Below are 13365 nucleotides of genomic sequence, written 5' to 3'. Positions count from 1 at the left end.
ACTGTGCTGTGACACTGCAGCTGGGCAGGACATGGAGGGATTTGGGATGCTCCTCAGTCCTGTCAGAGATCAGGATTAGATGCAGACAGCAGTGTCTCCTGGTGAATATGAAACCAGCTGTAATTCCGATAAATCGTAACAGTACCATGGGGCACAGAAGAATTTCTGCAGTGGCAGACAAGCCTTGGTATATAACAATGATTAATGGATTCATAAATGCCCTCCTAAATATGAGGAGTACTTTCTGACTCAGAGCTGCTGTGAGCTTAAAATACCTTTGTCTTCAGGTTGGTCTCACAGGAGGCAGAATCAGAGCCATTTTCTTATAAAGTTTTTTCATTGAGAGCAAGTCAAGTTTTTTTCTCAGCAAATTTAATAATACTGGAATTATTTAAAATACTTAAATGTATTCAAGTTGTGAAACTGCAGCTCTTCTAAAATAATTTCTTGGCTAGTGCATCTCTTTTAGGTTTTGGGGTTTTTTTTCCCTTTCTACTACTTATCTATTTTTCACATCAATTGGAAAAAGAAAGCTGAAACGTTTGAGCCAGTTCGAAGTTAAGAGAATAGGAGGGCAAGGCTGAACATTATACTTATCTTGGAATAACAGGACTGTTGAGGGACTAATTTCAGCTCTATCAGCAGATAGCTCTATAATGAAAGTGTCTGAAAAAAAGGTGAAATGAATAGCAGCTGAGAAAAAAAGGCCTCTCTTTCCTAAAAACAAGCACATTGTTTCTATCTGTTCCCATTTCTTCCCTTGATGCTACAAGAAAAGAAAAATTTATTTCAGGATTTGTCCTGGTTATCTTTTGAAGTAAGTATGCTTACTGCAAAGCTGTGTAACAAAGTAGTTGTTAAACTAATATCAAGAATTTCTAATGGAAATGTTTAGAATACCTAATTTCTGAGGCATAGTTGGAAACAACTTAAATTATTACATCAATAAAATTTGCTTGAGGGAAAGCCAAAAGGGATTAATGTATTGAAATAGAAAGTTCTAGCTGGACAAAATTATTTTCACTGTGGAACATCTGAAAAGCTTTGCAGATGTTGGATTGAAAGAAACACTGCTGAATTTTTCTGAATCTTTTAACACATGGGCATTTTAACATAAAATATCATGCAGCTTGCAAAAGGAACAGGCAAAGATATTCTGAGAAGCTAAGTGTGAACAGATTGTGCTCCATTTGTTTGAAAACAACCCTTACCTGACGGAAGTGCAGTGCCATTATACTCCTTTCCAAACATCTTGTAATTCTAACACAGCTTATTTTTATGGCTGTTTTTAGAGCTGGAAGAGTGTGACAACATGGGGGTTTAGGCCTCAGGTTTTAAAATGCCAGTTCTCTTGGGAACCGAAGATGCAAATCCAAACTTCACTCAGCTCCTGCCTTCATCCTGGCAAAGTAGATTTGATGCTGCTTGCAGCTTCCGATTCTTGAGTCTCATGGACTAAAGCTGAACCCCCAAGAGTTTGGCTGTTCTGTGTCTGTACAAATGCAGTCTTTGCAGCAGATGTGGGAAGGGGGGTTGGGAGGGAGCCGTGTCAATTTTCTCACAAGTTCTCACTCTGTCCCTGCAGTAATTTGCAGACCTGTGCATGTCTGTGGGACACGACTCTCCAAGCAAGAGGGGGGTGGGTGTGATCCAGCACCGCTGCTCCTGGAGGGCTTTGGCCAGCAGCTCTCACACTGTGAACTAAGGAATGTCAGACTTGTCCCTGCTTGAGTCGGTGAAGGTCTGTGCACATAAAATGTGAATTGGTAGAGGTGTAGCCAGCTATCCTGGTGGTGGCTGACCAAGTCCACACCCCATTAAAAAATGATGAAATTGTCACTAGGCAATTCTCAGGGGCACATGTGTCTGTAAGAAATGACTTACACTCATACACTTCAGTTGATGAAGCTTTTTACACATGAAAAATTTTCTGAGGAAATAAAATATTTTATAATGTTGGCAGAGAAGGATATGTAGCTCTCCTTAGACTTATTCTACAAACAGAGAAATGGAATATCACTGAACACATGTACATGCTTTCAAATGTGTACACTTAAAATCAGAATGTATCAGTGGAGAATATAGAATGGCATTCTAGAATGTTGTTCACACTTAGTTTTTAGCAGAGGTTAACAGAATATGAAGTATGTGATCATCTTAATAAGAAATTAGCAACAGAAAGAAAAAAATGAGGACTTCACAAACAACTAGCAAGCGTAAAAGTTTCATTGTTCGTGGGCTACACACCTTTTCCCATAAAGTGGCAGCTGGAGAAGAATGTTTTCTCAGATTTGTGTTTTAATGAGGCATTTTACCTTATTTCCTGAGAAATCAGAATAGATACAGGTTATTTGCTTACAGTTAAGCTTTTCGCACCTCCGGTTCAATTTTGTGGGTCTCATGCAGCTGAAGCTCCTGAGAATAGTTACACTAGTTCTTTCAGAGATCCCATTTTTAGTACTGCAGCAAAAGTTTACAAAAAAGTCAGATCAGCAGCCTCTGCCTCCCGACACAGTCACATATCTGGGGAATTCAAAGCAGGGTTCTCTAGAAGCTGCTAATTGCCTGTCAATCATGTGCTACACCAGCAGTTCACACGTTTTTGCTATCGACCTAGCAGATTAATAGTATAACCCAAACAAAGGAACAAAGGCTAAACTGTTCATTTGGGAAGGGTACTGTGTGGTCTTTTCAGGCCAAGATTAACAGAGAAACAGAGAAATGGTGTTCTTTGTAAAACTAAAGCTGCAGTGACCTTAACTCTGGCAAACAGACTGAATGAGTTCAGCACTATTTGCCAGCAAAACCTGAAACAGCAATGCTTTAAAAACAAAAAGAAAACAAAAAACAAGAAACAAAAACAAAAACAAAACAAAAAAAGAAAACAAAAAGAAAAACCCCAAACCATATACTGAAAAATCTTTCCAAGCAAAATGAAGTAAAATTAAAATTAAATTGGAGTCAGCAGCATAGCTAAAATGATCCACAGAGCAGTGCTAGAAACTGTTGACCATTATGCCGAATATATTTTTAGTATCTGTGAGAGTCTATTTTCAGGACAAAAAACAGCACTGTTTAAAAAAAGAGTGTTTAAATTTTCCTCTGGTGTCTTTGGGACTTGTATTCTTGGATTGAGGTCAATCAGAATAAGGGTACTATTATTACTGAAATTAATGTTTTTTTTAGTTACTTGTATATTCATCATAGCTAGACATTCCAGCTGAGACTAAGACTCTGTTGTACTAGAATCGAACCAACACCAAAGGCAAGACCCTGAAAATTTCCAGTCCCTCTATACTGTGGAGTTTCCAGTCAATTCATAATTAAGATGGCAGTGAGATTTGTTCTCTAAGTAGGGCAGTGCTGGTTGAAGAGAAAAGGGTGACTTGTGTGAGGAATGTCTGCTCCAAAAAGTGTTTTAGCCACCTTTATTGACATTTACTTGGTATTAACTAGTTACCATCTGGAGAGAAAAATTCCTTTCAAGCTAAAAGAGAAAATATAGAAAATGGGCCTCTGGTCTGTCCTGATTTATTGAGGTAGTGGCCTCAACAGACTGTACAGTGGATGAAAATGTGGAAACTAGCTTATATCACAAAATAGTTAGTTAATAATTCTTGCAACTTTTGGTCTGAAAAATGCAAGTCAGATAGCCATCCTGAATGTTTGGCTTTGAAATTTCAAGATAATTTAAATTTTCTGTGTGACTCCTAGTGCCACCATTTTTGTTCCCTGATTCAATGCACAACATTGAGAAAAGGATTTCTTTATTGCAACCCTATGGGTGGATTCAACTTTTGTTTTCTGTGAATATTCTGTAATAGTAATTTGAAATTTTTCATTGGTAGAGATATTTAGTTCAGTAAACTCATTCATTTGCCTATAAAATTTTGATGAGTTGCAAGGTACTCACTCTTCTTTAGTGAAGGATGCAATTAGTACTATAAAATTTTGTAGTCATAAAAAAATAGGGAACTTTCAGCCTGGAGTCAGAGCCAGGAGACTTTCAACTGCAGTCAAAAAAACTAAAGTAAGGGCATATATTAAATGTAGGTAGAAGAATATCTCAGATCTTACAAAATCAATGGAGAAGTAATGAACATTGATGAACATATAAAACTTGCAGAAAGTCTCATTTATTCATTGTGAGCTTCAATAAAGGACATCTCATTTGTCTGCTACAGAGCTGGAGCAGGATGGATTACATGACATAGTGAATATTTTGCTTTGTGTTTTATTGATCTGAGTGGGAAATACAGATTGCACTGTAGAGTATGAACTGGATTCGAAACCACTAAAGTCAATGAAAAGATTTCTTTTGGTTTTGGGGGGGTTTAGAGCAGCTAACATCTGTGAAGTGGAAGTTGCCCAGTGAAGAATATTCTCTCTCTGGCCCAAAGGAACCTTATTGACTCCCTACCCTTTTCTTCTATGAACCTAATCATATAGAACAAAACTACAGTCTTTCATTTCAGAGAGGCATGCATGTATCCTCCTACCTTGACTTCCATGGCTGCCTGTAGAACGTGGGCTTAAAAAAGTAAATGAGGGGCAGAAATTGTTAGATCCTAGATGCAAATTTTTTCCACCGTCTTAGAAGGACACTTCACAGACGTGGGTGTAACCCTAAAATTAACCTTAAATGCTAATCTGAATTATACCAAATGGATTGTGCATGGACTAGCAGCACTCAGGATATAGTCGAAGAAAAAACCATCGTATTTGGGAGACCAATCACTGGGCGCTGGGAAAGAGATGAGGGTCATCAGAAGGGGTGTCCTTTGTCCCTATGACTGAGTCTGGTTAGAACACCTCCAACAGGCAGAAATTTACTTTTCTCAGCCATCTCCCCAGTGTTTGAAGAGTCTAAAGGTAAGCCTAACACTGAGGAAAACAGAGACCTCCCAAGCCAAATGCAGACAATGGGGACTGGTTGCTGTCTGCACAGACACTGATTTTAAACATGTGTGCTCCCTTACATTTTTGTTCCACTGATATTTTGAGGTAGATATTTTTTCAAGAGCAAGTGCACATTAGGTAAGATATGGAATAATCTTACATTAGGTAAGATATATTTGGAAAAGCTACTGAACTTGACTTCCAGTTGCATCTGATTCTAACACCAACTTGAATCAAATTTGCAGATTCTTCTTTGCAATACATACACAAAGACCATGAGATAGCTCTTTTCGTCTTTCACTCAGTTTTTTCCCCCTACTTTTATTTCAAGGTATTGGAAAATCCTTTGTACCCTAGAGCAGCAGGACACACTTGTCTTGATACTTGAAGGGGCACAAAGAATGTGGAATTCAGCTCCTATGTGCTACAATGTGCCCTGAAATGTCAGTAAGATAAGATAGATACAATATTCAGTGTGCTAGTGACAAATTTATCACAAAACATTAAAAATCACACAGATGTTCTTTGTCCTCTGATTTTGACAACTGTGGTTTGTTTTTAGATACTCATGATGAAATGTTCTAGTTAAAGGTATCCATATGCATATTTTTAAAAAACCCTTTAAACAGGCATTAGAAATCTCTCACTATGCTATTAAGTCTTTGCTGAGACTTGATAAGTCCTCCTGAGCTTTGCTTCAGTTTTGATATAAGTCATAAGTGATGTGTAATTTGTTTTAGAAACTGATGAGGTTTCATACATGTGCTGGTTTTGGAGGGAGTGTAAATTAAGGTGGCTGATGAACATGTGGCTACTTGTACTTCTGCTGTATAACTCAGTAGCAGAAATGCTCTTCTGGCAATAATAGAAAGTGCTGAATGGGTTTGTAATGTCTGCTTAATGAGAAGGAAAGAGAGAAGGAAGGCTTGGACTACTGCGGGGAAGAGGATGCTTTTGGCAAGACGAGTGATTGCATTTCAGAGCTGGTTTTCAGCAGGACTGTGGGTGGCAAAGCTTTTCACAGGAGACTGGGCAATATCCTCTCTTCAGACTCTGATGCTGCTCCCCTTGCCAGGCCTGCTAAGAAATTAGAGATATGGTCAGATTTATACAAGCTGTCACAGAATCGCATTTTATCACTTTCTTTTCTCCACACAAAAGCCCTTTGTCTCTGCTGGTTTGTACCTTTCTTCCAGTGCATTGCCATCAGTCATGCAGGGGGGGAGCTGAGCTCTCGGTGTGTTAGATGCTGGGCAGCCTCATCAGACAAGAGGAGAGTCCATGAAAGCTCCTCACCTCAAGACTTAATTTGGATTTCAAACATGAGCGCTCACAAACGATATAAAATCAATCACCTTGTGTCAATGTAAGCTACAGTCTAACCCTAAACTTCCTTTCTCTTGGGTGTCTCTTCAGCAATGGCAGAGAATAGACCAAACCTTTAATTTCCTTTTTTGCTTTTCAATACTTCTTATTTCAGTGTGCCAGAAGCTGCATCTTTTGATCCCTATCTACTTTTAAAATTTCCCACTACTATGGCACACAATGAATTTCTTGCAGTTCAAGTCTTGAAACAAGTCAAATCATGCGTCTGCTTAGCATGTTCTCTAAGTGCCAGATGAGAAGGCAGCTATTATGGCTTAACCCCTTTTTAGTTATAGATCCAATAGTAACAGCCAAGAGAAGTGGGGAAGATTATATTTGACCCCATATGTTGTGAATATCTATAGTAAGCTCAAATACCAAGATAATAGCAGCTTCTCAGAGTATCTATTTCTGGTGTAGTCTGCACATTAATTTTCTGGGAAAGGTAAAGGAAATTGTTTTCTCCATAGGTTTTTATGGGGCTAGAGTGATTTATCCATTTTTCTTTCAAAAGGCTTGAAGTCTGTGAGGTCTTGAACCACCCTCAAAAGACTGCTAATGAACAACGTGAACGATGGAGTAAAAGCAAGGAAAGCAGAGAAAGCAGAGGAATCTACTATTATTACCTTTTATAAAAATTATTACCTCTTATTACATTTTATAACAATGATGAAGACTGCCAGAGTTAGCTACTGATCTTTAGCACAGAACCTCTCCACACCCTTCACAGAATTTTTTCATATCCTAAATGTGGAGAATAATTAAATCTGCATCTTTCTCAGCATAGAGGAAGAGTATCTTCCAGACAACAGGGACACCACAGGGATACTTGATTTCTCCCCATGCATTCACATCCTGGGAATGAGATTAAGTGGACTAGGTAAAACATTTATTCCCATGAGTTTGTTACTTAATTACTATCCCAACCTGCTGCAAGATCATCAAGCATGACGAGGAATGAGAAGAAAAAAAGTTGTCTTCTGTATTTTACATTCAGCAGCAGCCACATTGTGTTTATCTACAGTAAAAATACTTGTGCATCTGCTTTCTTCCCAAGGCTTCAATGCATACTAATTATTTTCTCATGTATATTAACTAGGATTTTATAGCTTTGGTGCTTCGTGCACTGTTTCAAATCTTTATCGCATAGCGTTTCTCCTGTCTTGCTTGCTTAGAGCTGGAAATACTTTTTCATAAAAGTCTGGTGCAAATTCCTTTTTGTGCACGGGCAGAGTCTTATAAGTTTACTACTACAGCACACTACAAAGACCATATTGTTTAGGGGAGCCTTATGTTTCCTGGGTGAAGTGAAATACTTTAGTGTACTGGGGTAAATTGCCTTGGTTTATGGTGTTTCCTTTGTCTCCAACCACAGGCTGGACAGGTCCCTCTATGAGTGCCAAGGAATTCTTTACAGGCCCCCACACTGATGACTAACCTTAATATCACACATATTGGGTACTCACAGTTTACAGATACTACAGGTATTTGAGTGATAATGCAGCTCTAAGCTTTGTCCTCATTGTCCTGGTTCCACTTCCCACCATTCTTTGTCTCTGCCTTGCTCTAATTGAATTCCTAGCAGTACATCACCTTTTTTGAAACAATTCAGCACTCTTTCATGTATCACCCTGATATTTATTGAGATGTTGGCCTGCCTTTGTCGTATCAATAAGTGAGAAATGTATATTTTTTCCTGTTGTTCATAGACAGAGAAAACAAGCATACCAAGTCATGATTAAAGTCAGTAGTTTCTTCCTCTCTCTCCTCATTTAGCCAGCACTGGAAATACCCTTTTTCATATCACTGCTTGGCCTAAATAATATGTAATTCACAATTGGTATTAATACTGCATCTGGCCATTACACCTTGCTTTGCTTCAGTAGTTCTTCCATGGTCCAAGGGTTGCCTTTATTATTGCCTCAGATCAGCCTGAGGAGTGAGCCTGTTGGAGAACTGCAAATAGGATTCCCAATCCCCTCCTAACTGTTCTGACATATTATCCAATCTTTGCAAGCCCATAAAACTTTAAATGAGAACTACCTACAAATTTAACTTTACAATACAGTCACACTTTGCTGATTTTGAACTTTCTCCCCACACACATGCAATTCAAACTGATCCAGTTTTTAATTTATTGTGGGAATCAGAGGGTGAGGATAATATATTCACTGTAATGCACTCAAAGTGTTTATCATTGCTACCTAACAGCTGCAAGCTTACCCTAAAGAGGTTTTCACACTACCTGGTGTGGTGAAAGGGATGGGGCTATACATGCTGGGCCAGTCACCCCTTTGAAAGGCAGAGTCAAAACCCATGGATTCTGTTTTAAAACAAATGCACTCAGTCTGTGGGCACCCCTGACTGGTTGGCTGATTCAACATGCAAAGCTTAAAATGAGACTGGACTCTGGAAATTCCATAAAAGTATGTGATGGGGACTTGCCATCTTTGCAATGTCATATGGTGTTTCTTCTGCTTTGCTTTTGCATTACTTTCATTCCTACCTTCTTTTTCTAGTCCTACACCCTGGCCATGGTAGTGACACATTGTCACCTATAATAATCTGCCACTAAATTGCCTTTTTTGGGGTAATTTGAGAGAGCTGTGGGTTTTCAGAAGTTGCTTTACCTTTGTAAAATTATGTCCATCTCCTTCACTGTGAAGAAGAAAGAACACCCAAAAGTTTAGGGTTACCCTAAAGATTCAGGGAGCATATGTGGAGTTCCAAGATCTCCCCAAAACTTCTTGTGTGGTTCTGTGAGCATCTCTGTATCTTTTCACATTAGTCTTCCTCATTCTTGTGATGGGTTGATGGTTTGGTACCTTTTTAATGAATTAGGTTAGGAGGCAGCAGTAAGAGGTTACACACCACATGATCAGATAAGCATACTAAAGAGGGCCCAATGATTATCAGACAGAGCCCATTTCTATGGGTAAAACAAACCAGAATTTTAGAAAACAATTCTGCAGACAGTTTAGGTAGAAACACCAAGGTGCTGATACACTGAGATGTACTTCATTTACCTCTTTTGCTTGTTGAATCCAAAGCTAGAATCACAGAATCACGGTCATCGTGGGATTTGGAGGGTGTTCTGGAAGCCTACTGGTCCAGTCCTTACTCATAGAAGGGTAACTCAGACAAGGTTTCTCAGCTGCAAGGAATAACTGCAAGGATGGAGTTCTCACAGCTTCACTGAACCTCTATTCCAGTGTCCAACCACCCATTTTCCTTGAGTCTAATTTCCTGTATTCCATCATGTACGTGGTGCCTTGCATCTTTCTACTGTTCCTCTTTGAGAACAGTCTGTCTTTAAATCCTGTCATTAAATAGCTTTAGACTGCAGTAGGTCCCTTGACCTACCCTTCTATCTGGGCTTAGCAAACTCACATCTCTCAGCTTGTCCCACTGTGCCAAGTGCTCCACCCCCTGGACCACCCTGGCTGGACTTGCTCTGGGATGTCCATGTCCTTCTTGTGCTGGGGAGCCGAAAAGTGCACAGTGCTCCAGTTGTGGTCTCACAAGTGTTGAGCAGAGTTGAAGGACCACCCTCCTGGACCTCCTGGTTGCACTTCCACTAGCCCAGGGTGCTGCTAGTCTTCAAGGGCCCATTTCTGGGTCATGTTGAATCACCAGGACTCGAAGGCTTTTTTCAGCAGAACTACTCCCTGATCAGTCATTCCCTATCTTGTATCTTGTGTATTGGGCTGTCCCATCCCAGGTGCAGGGCTTTGCTTTTGATTTTATTGAACTTAGTGAGAGTCTCTACCTTACTGAGGTGCTTCTGAACTGAAGCCCTGCCCTCCAGTGTATTTTACTGTTCTCCCCAGTTTGGTGTCATTTGCAAACTTCCTGAGAGCACTTTCTGTCCTATTGTCCAGGTAATTAATACAACTACTGGACATCATTGGTTCCAGTGCTGGCTCCTAAGGAATTAGTTTGTCTGGTTACTGGCCACTAGATGGACTTGGAAGTCTGGAGATGAACCTTTGAGCCAGGCTGTCCAGACAATTTTCCAGCCTATTTACTGTCTGTTTTTCTAGTCCATAGCTCTCTAATTTGGCTATAAGGTTGCTGTAGGAAAACACATCACAGATGTTAATAAACCCAAGATAAACAACATCCACTGTTCTCCCATCATCCATCCCAACTGGTGGATGACTGGTAGAAGGCAATCAGGTTGGTCAAGTATGATTCATTCTCAATAACTCTGGTTGTTCGCAGTCACCTTGATATGCTTGGAAGGAAACAAAAATTAAAGCTTTACACCTTAATTTTAGTGAAAGCTGAGAAACTGGTACCAAAATCTGGCTAAACACTGACAGAGCAAATCTACTGAGCTATTTCAGAGTAGAACCATATTTTGCTTTGTGGTGGAAGGAGTCATATAACTACAGATGTAACTGAAGGATTTGGCAACAACTCCAGAATGAATAAGTTCAGGCTTCTTATACAAACACAGAGCCAAAGTCATACTATCAACTGATCTGAACAGATTGCATTAGCTGAGATCTGATACCTTGTATTCAAGGCTTATAATATTTGTACAGCTACTGAATTTTCTGAAGTGTAAGGATTGCAAATAATTTAATTTGTAACTGTAGTCCATTCTTAATCTTAACTGCTTTCTTAGGCTGTTATATTTAAATTCATATTCAAGAACTTCATGTTCTTTATATGAATGTTTCTTTTAATTAAACAGGATAAGTGTTTGCTACTGTGAGTTAAATTCTGAACCAAACAGAAATTGGATTGTGTTATCTCTGGGTGAATGTCTTTTGAGATAGTTCCTGTTTGTGCTGCCTCATTAAAGTTGTCTAGTACATATTTAGCTGCTAAAAAAAAAAAAAAAAAGAAGAGAGATCTTATAAGCATTCCACTTAAACCCATTTGTTAGGGTTTTCTCACCTTGTTAATAATTATCTATACTTTTAAAATGTCAGTGTTATAAGGTTAACAAATCCCCCCTTCTGCAGCAAGTATATTTGAGGGAGACTGAGGCAAAGACTAAACCCTTCCTTTCCCTCTAAGTCGCTAAGGAGGCACAGGCTGCAGCTGCACCTTATCAAAAGTACTGAGAACACCTTATTAATTCCTTCAGCTTTTGCAATGCATGACTTATGCTATGGATTTTATTCACATATAATCTATTTTTTAAGGCTAATTCACAAGAATTCGTTGGGATTTATTTCTGTATGTATGATTGTTACCTAGGAAATAGCAGTGAACAGTCTCACTGTTCTTTCATGAGAACAACATGTGCAGTTAGGCAGCAATCGTTTAGTTTCACTGTTGGAAAATGACTTTTTTTTTTAGAATGTTTTATCTTTTTTTTCCCAATATATTTCTAGAATCTCTCTTAAGTAAAAATAACACTGCTGCTACTTCTCTAAGCACCTCCAGGTAAAAAACCTTTGAGAAATGAAATACAGGCACAAGGCATCTCTGTGTTTCAATGGTGTGTTAATGTAAAGTAGAGTCAATTCAGCTCTAGGCCAGCTGTTTATACCAGACTCAAGTCAGAGGTGGTAAAAAAATCTTTATGTTCAGATGGCCATGCAGCAGCCTCAATAAAACAAGTCCATCTACTGTCTAATTTCCAGTGAACAGGTGTTAAATTAATAAAATGTTGCCACAAGTGCAAATCCTTACTTTTCCCTGCCTTTCTTTAGATGCAAGAACAGGTATTTCAGCAGAAGAGTAACCCAGGACTGTGGGCCATGAACAGTCCTGCCAGAAGTGCAGGTGGTGTTCCTTGGTCACTGTTAGCTGGTGTGATGGTCTGCTCCTGTAGAAGGGTGAATTTTCCTCCTGTCTAAGGAATTAACAACATAGTTCCTAGATCTGCTCATCAAGGTCTGTTAATATGGGAACATTCTTTCTGTAGGTACCCATTCTTAAAAATTTGGCGTTACAGTTTTTCACAAGTGTCTCCAGGTACAAAAGCTGAGAAGTCCACCTGAACAGATCTGAAGAAACACCATTCTTTAGAAAGTAAAGCATGGCTTTCCATGAAACCCTCTGACTGACCTCCAGCTGAGTATCAAATATAGCATAAGAGCATTAGGACCAGTCACTGTGAAAACTCTTTGTTTTGATATAAAGTATTTTATAGAAGTGGTGATATATAGAAGGGCTGCTGTTGATGTAATATCCAAGAATAACACTCTGGCTTGACAAACCATTAGCAAAGCTCTGGTGTGGACAGCTCCTAAAATGAGCAGAAAATTAAAATACCTGGCCATTATTCATTAAGAGTTTCTCAATACATCATGTAAAGTTTCACACAGATACCTCACTAACTACAAGGTTTCTTTATATTTACAACTGGTGGCAGAGGTTTTGTGGTCATTCTGCAGGCAGAGACATCACAGCTACATAAAGCACACTTCCACGTACTGCTAGATGGATGGGGGGTGTCTGGACAATCAGACTAAAACCACAAACAAACCCTGTAGCTGCTTATGAGGCAACTTGATGAAGTACTCTATGTAAATTTATTTAAATGTCTGATCTCCAGCTCTTTGTTTTGTTTCATTTTAAGGTGAACAGAGTGACATAGATGTAGAGGAATCTTTGCTAGCTACTATAAATACCCATTGTGAACATCTTTATGTGTGACTTCTATTTATACTCTTCTCTATTACATATCCTCCCTGTGCTTTTCTCCACTGTAGTCCTCACAATGCCTCCAGCACGCTCTGTGACACCTCTGTTGAAGGAAATGTGTCGATTGTAGTCTTCCAGTGTGCTCTCAGAGTAGTACAGATCCTGCTTCCCTGACACAGGACAGACTTGCTTTTGGCTTCCCTAAAAGCACCAGTGGGTCCCTTCCAACTCAGAATGTTCTGTAGTTCTGGGATTCTGATAAAGCTTTCATTGTCTCAAACAAGATCCCCAGGCAGATTTGGTTTTTAAGGGCACATTTTCTTTTTGACAGCTTTTTTTTTTTTGCTTTTGCCATGAGGTTGCTGGGATAAAATTTCATTCTTAAGACACTTGTCTGGGTCTATAGAAGCCAGATCCAATCTTATGCACTCTTTCAAAATGCTGAAGAAACACCATTGCCTGAGAGAAATACACTTGCTTGTTTTTTCTTCC

This window comes from Corvus hawaiiensis, chromosome 2 (genome assembly GCF_020740725.1).
Source record: "Corvus hawaiiensis isolate bCorHaw1 chromosome 2, bCorHaw1.pri.cur, whole genome shotgun sequence".
NCBI lineage: Eukaryota > Metazoa > Chordata > Aves > Passeriformes > Corvidae > Corvus > Corvus hawaiiensis.
Note: the sequence above shows the minus strand (reverse complement) of the source record.